At 34.9% G+C, this 7,233-nt stretch overlaps 1 pseudogene across 1 annotated transcript; it reads left to right on the top strand.

The window, feature by feature from the left end:
- Positions 1 to 589: 589 nt before the first annotated feature.
- On the top strand, positions 590 to 4,984 carry LOC143636764 (type IV inositol polyphosphate 5-phosphatase 9-like; annotated as a pseudogene). Its single transcript, XR_013154306.1, has 8 exons — positions 590 to 653; positions 788 to 966; positions 1,243 to 1,347; positions 1,453 to 1,819; positions 2,256 to 2,446; positions 4,192 to 4,300; positions 4,436 to 4,590; positions 4,662 to 4,984. The product of XR_013154306.1 is annotated as a type IV inositol polyphosphate 5-phosphatase 9-like (transcript).
- The last annotated feature ends 2,249 nt before the right edge of the window (positions 4,985 to 7,233 follow it).

Raw genomic sequence — 7,233 nt, 5'->3', positions numbered from 1 at the left:
CAAATAATAACAACAAATATCAGCAAATACTTACAACAGCAAAAAAAATCTAATAATATAAATCAGCAAATACTTATAACGTCTCATAATAAAAAATTAATAAATACGAACAAAAAGTAACAACAAACACCTATAAAAATAAACCTAATGATAACAGCAAATTGGTTTTCACTTTTTTCATGTTGAAAATAAAATGTATTTCATAATTTTCCTTTATCACCACGACTTTTTTTTATTCGCTTCCTATATATAATTTGCACGATAATTTCATTCGTACGTTACGATACCCCCTTATCATTATTATTTTATTATTAGGAGTATTTTCAGTGAACGAATAATCACCTAACATTTTCGCTAACTGTATCATTTCCAGTAACACTTCTCCATGCATCGACATCACTACCCACGTCAGTTATTGATTTTATAGTTACAACTTGCTCTCCTATAAAATATATAGAAATTGAACACAATATATAATTTCAATAAAATAATAAATAAATAAATAAGAACCCTCTCTCTCTCTTTCTCTTTTCCTATGTCTTTATATTCCATTGATTGTTTTCTTAAATTTGTTGAGGGTCTAATTCTTTTATGCTAGCTCTCCCTTCATCTTGAACTTTACCAACACTTTCCTTTACACGATGCGAGGAGAAGTGAGTCTCTCTCTCTCTCTCTCTCTCTCTCTCAAACACACACACACACACACATAACATGCAAATGTTAATATACATATATTTATATAACATGCACAAGAATGCTGACATTATATTCTTATGTTGTGTCTAAGGTTATGTGGCCAAGATTGGTAGCTAATAAGCTACTAAGGAAAACATTAGGATCAAACAACTTTGTTGTGGACTTCCCAGTAAACGCGTCTTCTTTTCTTGATCTTCCAACATTGGATCTCGAACCTGTCCCGAGTCCTAAGGTTCTCATGACAGCTCACCATGATGCACAAAAGTTCAAGTAAGATGTCTATACAGAAATACATAACTAAAAGTTGATCATCTTCAATATGTGGTGCAAATGATTTTTATACAAGACATCTTAGGTTAGGTTCGAATTTTGTTACCTAAGTATTGGCGATAACGTGAGTTCTCTGTTAATGGAATTGACATATATAGTCAAAAAAAATTAAACTAAAAGTTGATGCACCTAACCTTTCTTGTGTGTTTATATAATTTATTAATTTAATTTAAGAATTTATCCATTTACTGATTTTGTTTTTATTTTAATATGAAGGATATTCGTTAGTACATGGAACGTTGGCGGGGTTGCACCTACCGAAGATTTAAATATTGATGATTTGTTGGATACAAGCAATACATGCGATATTTATGTGCTTGGGTAATCTTTTTAGTTACTTAAAGAACAAGCTTTTTTTATAATTAAAATATTCTCATGGAACAAAGAAAATCTCAAACAAGTGCACAATCCATGCATGTTTTTAAGGTTTCAAGAAGTGGTTCCTCAAAGAGCTTCCAATGTTCTTGGACCGGATAAGAAGAAAATATCGATGAAATGGAACTCCTTGATTAGGAGAACTCTAAACAAGAACTCACACGACCGATACTGTAATAACAATAACAATAACAGTAACAGTAATAATAACTTGAGCGAGAAACAACTACATGTGACAAAGGGAAAGAAAAATAATACTGAGTATAGCATGATCCGGCCTGAATTTCGATGTCTAATCAGCAAACAAATGGTTGGGATAATGATATCGGTATGGGTTCGCAGCGATCTTCATCCATTCTTCCAAAATCCTAGTGTCTCTTGCGTAGGTTGTGGCATCATGGGATGCCTTGGCAACAAGGTATAATTGTCTTCAAAATGACTTCTTGAATATCATTTAGATCTATCTATGATGAGTATTTTGTTAACCATGAGAACTCGTTATAGACAACTCTAAAGAGAAGTATGATGAGTTATTTTTGGTTCTAATATGACAAATGTGTATTTTATAAACTTGATCTTTGGAACTACCATATATAAACCATGGTCCAACATAGAATCTTCTTTGTTATTTCATGTAACCCCTTCTCACAAAACCTAAAATAGAAGTATGTAGGGTTTATCATTTCACAAAATAATAAAAGGGTGAATCACAACCATCAACTTTAAAATGTTCCATAGTAAGTTCGATTTAATCAATACACATAAACATGTCTGTATATATGTGTGTGCGCGCGTGCACCTCGTTGTAAACATAGTCTAGTATCTTTTGACTTTTTGCATGTGGTGATTGATAGGGCTCGGTTTCAGTCTGATTCCAGTTTCACGAGACAAGTTTTTGCTTCGTATGCGTGCACCTAGCATCGGGAGGGAGAGAAGGAGACGAGAGACTCCGAAACTCAAATGTCACAGAGATTATTTCACGAACAAGTTTTCCAACAGCCATGGGACCGTCACTTGACTTGCCGACAACTATTCTAGACCATCAGTATGTTTCCAATTCACAACTAATTATATGTTAACCAAAAATTTTTAATATTTACTTTAAATATATATCACATAATTGGTCAAAACTGCACTTTATTTCATAAGTATATATCCTATTCATTGACGATAAACTGAAAGAGATCGTTTGTTTGTAGGAAAACAACGAATATCGCGTTTTGAAAAAGTTAATAAATTGCTATCGAATATACCAATTTTTATATATTTTGTCACCTTCCAATCATATTTGCTTCTATACTTTAGACCAAGTTGGGATTAATTTACCTGCAAATATTAAACTAATAATAAGAATGCGACACAAAAAATCAACAAGTGATCCTCAGTTTATTTAAGTTTTGATGTTTTTGTCTCGTCGTTTTCGTATGAAGTCGGCAGATGAATATTAAACTAACTTTACAAGAACAAATTATCTTACGGGTCAAATGTTTTATTTTTATTTTTTTGGGAATGACAACCACCAACTGTATAGCAAGATACTGATAAAAGGTTTATAATAAAATTAGTAGAAAAATATTTATGTTATTTAATTTATGTCGTTAATTTGTGAGGAGCTTTCAAGTTTCAACGAAAAAAATATAGCTTTATTTTGATAATGGCTCATTTGAGATCTCATCTTCAAAGATACACTCTTTTAAACTTTATATACTAAAAAACATGCAAAAAAGTGTGTTAAAGAGCTTTACTTTTCTTGGTAATTATTTTGTAAATAACTATAAGTTTTGATTTTCATAACGTTATCAAACCGGTCGTCTTACTGATTAATTGGTGAGATCAGTCGAACCAAACATTTTTAACATAAAAAGATATTTAAATTACATTGAGTAAATACTATATAAAATGTTATTTATATTTAAACTGACTAAAATAAATATACTGTTAATTTCTAAAAAGAAAGAAAAATAAGATAAAAGAATAAACTTATAACAAAAAAAAGATATTAAAGACTTTCAAGACTATTTGGGTAATATATTTAGGATTACAAAAAATCTATCTTTATGTTAGAATGCTCTCTCATTTTTACAAGAACATGTGTGTTCAAATCCAAAAACCTAAAAAATAAATTTAAAAACTTTGGGTTATCACAAATTTGTTGTAAAAAAAATTGGGTTATCTTTGAGTTAAAATTAGGTCCTCGTTTAATTAGGTCGTTGTCGTGTTCCCATGGACTAATTGGTGTAATTTTGATTTCTAATGTTGTTTGTTCTAGCGCTTAGCGGCTTGCCAGATTTGCCTTGTTATTGAAAGTCGTTGTTAGAAAAATAAAAGTATAGATTTTAAAAATGTTTGGCGAAGAAGAATAATTCTATGCCGGTTTAAATCTCTTAACAGAACCGTTGGTCCAATTCAAAACAGTGTTATGAGTGGCTTGTTTTCCTGGATGGACTATATGTTGTTGACAATTGACAAAAAACCAAAGTTTGAGGTCAATTGTTTTATTAGTCAATATTAATATTAATAACCGCCCCAAAGAGATGATTGCTTGATTGATTTGCTTGGTATCTACAGCTTATAAAATGCGTGCAATTTGATATTATATTATTGTTATTACTGGCTGATTAAACACGTTCATTATTTAAAAGAAGCAACCATTCATATTAGTCAGTGAATTGTTTATTTTTTTCTAGGAATTTATGTGAAACTTATGATATCAATTTAGAAAATATACTTTGAAAAATTCCATTAAAGCACCTGCAAATATTTTGTTCATGTTGTTTTCTTTGATAGCAGTCGTGTTATCTTGCTGGGAGATTTAAATTATAGGATTTCGTTGCAAGAAAGCGAAACAAGATTACTAGTTAACCGAAAGGATTGGAATACGTTGCTTGAGAACGACCAGGTAACTTAGTAAAACCCGTAAAATTTCAAGCATGTCATAATCAAGTTCAAAATCTATTAAAAGTTCATACAAAATTTTAAATTAAGATTTAATATGATCGAATTCGGATTGATTGTGGTCTTTGAATATCTAAAGCTTCGAATGGAACTCATGGATGGACAATCATTTGAAATTTGGCATGAAGGAACTATAAGTTTTGCTCCTACTTACAAATACCAACTTAACTGTGATGAATATTATGGTTGTGGTCATTTGGGTACCAAACCCAAGAAAAAACGTGCTCCTGCATGGTAACTTCTCTATTTAGTTTCATTCATCAATGATTTATTTATGGTATGATATTATATTATTGTGTTTATAGGTGTGATAGGATAATTTGGACGGGTGAAGGATTAAAGCAACTTCTTTACACAAGAAGCGAAACCAGATTGTCGGATCACAGACCTGTGAAAGCTATGTTTTCTGTTGAAGTTAAAGTTTCACGAACGAGGTACCAAAGCATTTATTTATCAGAGAGGTTTGGACGTCGACCTCAAACCAATTTAGATTTCCATTCTGATGATGGACACTCTGGCCGCTTAAGCTTCCATATCAAGAGTAAAATGACCCCGTGATAGTGATCAAGGCGATTTTATCTAAAATATTTAACTAGTGAAACAAAAATATGTAAATAGAGCTTCGGGTTTCAGCCATACTATTGTTGTGCATGCTACTCAAACCAAAGAATTCCCGCCATCATTTTTCTTGGAGTAATATATGTAAATACGAATGTTTGAGACATTACATATATAATATTATTTGAAAAATAAAAGGTTTGACATTTGTTGTTTCTTTCCACAACATTGATACCAATATGATTCTAATTGCCCTAATTAACTTAGGTTCTTGCCTAGCATCCGAAATGGTTCAGATCCATAATGAATTGCATGAACCACGTTAAGGGAATACGATGGGTAGAATATGAAGCATTACATAAAAGGTTTCGAGAAGCGGCTGCCGAGGTGTATTTGAGGCGATGGCTAGGATGTTGCATTCCTGGTTGATGGATCCCCAACTGATTTGTCCGGGGGCTCTTGTACGTTGACCACCTTGCCCGGAATGGCTAGTTCCCCCGGGGGGGGGGGGGGGGTCGTCATATGGTAGTCGTGGGAAGTCGGGTCGAGAGTTGGAAGATTAGTGGGCGCCTGTCGGTTGAGGGCACCTCCCAGGCCCAAGAATAGCATTATTCGGGATTGATGCTTGCTTCGACAAGAATTTTACCCTGATGAAAACAATGCTTTGGCTTGTCCTAGTGATGGTTATTGTGGATCGTTGCCTGCTGTTTTTAACAGCGTTGTTGCCACAAGTGGGATAATTTCGTTTCGTTCGATCTTGATGAATGCCTAGAACGGAAAAGGTAACTATGGTCTAGGGCCCCACAAATAACAAATTTTTTTACGGCAAAGAATCTCACATGTAAACCTACATTTTTGGGTCTATATGTTCAGGGTCGACTCCTCGACCGTAAACCCTCAAACTCTGTCGTGTTCAAACCCGTGATTAAAGCTCTGATTCGTCCATTTACCCAAATAAACTTTGAACTTGCCCATGTGAGAATCGAACACGCATCTCCACTAGCCAGACGTAGTGATGAGATGAGGACGACTGACGGCGGTCTCATGAGGTTCGGGCATAATAGGAGATAATGATAAGAGAAGGCGATAACGCGCACACAGGGTGAGCATCTTTTCGTGAGTAAGAATGGAGGTGATCGAAGACAAGCCTTCACGACTCATGATAGGAGAAATATGGAAGACAAAACAGTAAGAACTAACCTGATCGGAATTTGGGAGATGAAGGGTTGAGGGAAAATAATGAATCGCCTGAGAGAGGAAATAGAAGTGGCAAGTGAAAATTATGGTGATGGGATAGTAAACCCTGGGTATAAAGGTAACTTGGGAAAGCGTGATGAAATTTGGACCACAAGTTTTACCGCCTCCATAGTTGGGCTCAAAGGGGCCAGAAACAACGAGGCCCAAAGAAAGGGGGTGGAACCGGATTGCATAACAAGCCCACCAACTCATAACAAGAAGATATTGGAGATAAAAAGTGAGGTGGATTTAAGCTAAGTCTATTACCGTTGCCATAAATAACAACGACAATAGACTAGGGGGACTTGAAGAGACTACGTCTGGCCAGACCCAAACATAGCCCAAGAAGTCAAGCCCAAGTCAGCCCGGTCCAGCCCAATAGCGTCACGTGCACTCCAGACAAAGTTTGAAGTCAAATACCGACTTGTCTATGTTAACCTGAGTAGCCCAGAGCTGAAAGCGACATAATCTTGGAGGGAAAACAGAATCCAGTGGATAATAGCTTGCCCCCTAACAGAGTCAAAGACCCAGCGGATAATAGACAGAGTCCAAGGGATAACGGTTGGGAGTGAGATCATTCCAAGACTTTATATATATGTATACATTCCCTTTGTAGTGGACAAGCTGAATATGATCAATAAAATATACTTCACATTTACATTGTTATCTCACTGAAACCTATCCAAAGTCACCTCACACACCCACATCTAATGTATCGAACACACACAATCAATTCACAATTTCAACTGGGGTTTCTACAGGTTGCGAACAACCTAGTAATAGAATTTGGTGCAAGTGAGGGGCCACATGCCATGTCAGCTTCACGCTCACAAGCTCGATGAGCGAAAGAGAGAACCCTCTTTGTAGGGAAGCTAACTGGTGTCATTATGTGCAAGAAGTAGGTCTTTGGTTTGCTTATTTCATTATCGTGGTTGATATCGTAGTGGATATCATTCTTAGGCTCAATCTACTGGGAGAGTTTATTAAAGCCACATTGAAGTTTAACATGTTTTAAAACTTAACACAAGTCCCATGTTGAATTTGGATATCGTGTTTAAAATCTTTGAGCTTGTTTTGTTGGAT

Source organism: Bidens hawaiensis, unplaced genomic scaffold (assembly GCF_021521415.1).
Source record: "Bidens hawaiensis isolate Kalapana, Puna unplaced genomic scaffold, B.hawaiensis_p1.1 tig00008043_1, whole genome shotgun sequence".
Taxonomy (NCBI): domain Eukaryota; kingdom Viridiplantae; phylum Streptophyta; class Magnoliopsida; order Asterales; family Asteraceae; genus Bidens; species Bidens hawaiensis.
Note: the sequence above shows the minus strand (reverse complement) of the source record. Positions and strands in the feature narration are given on the sequence as shown.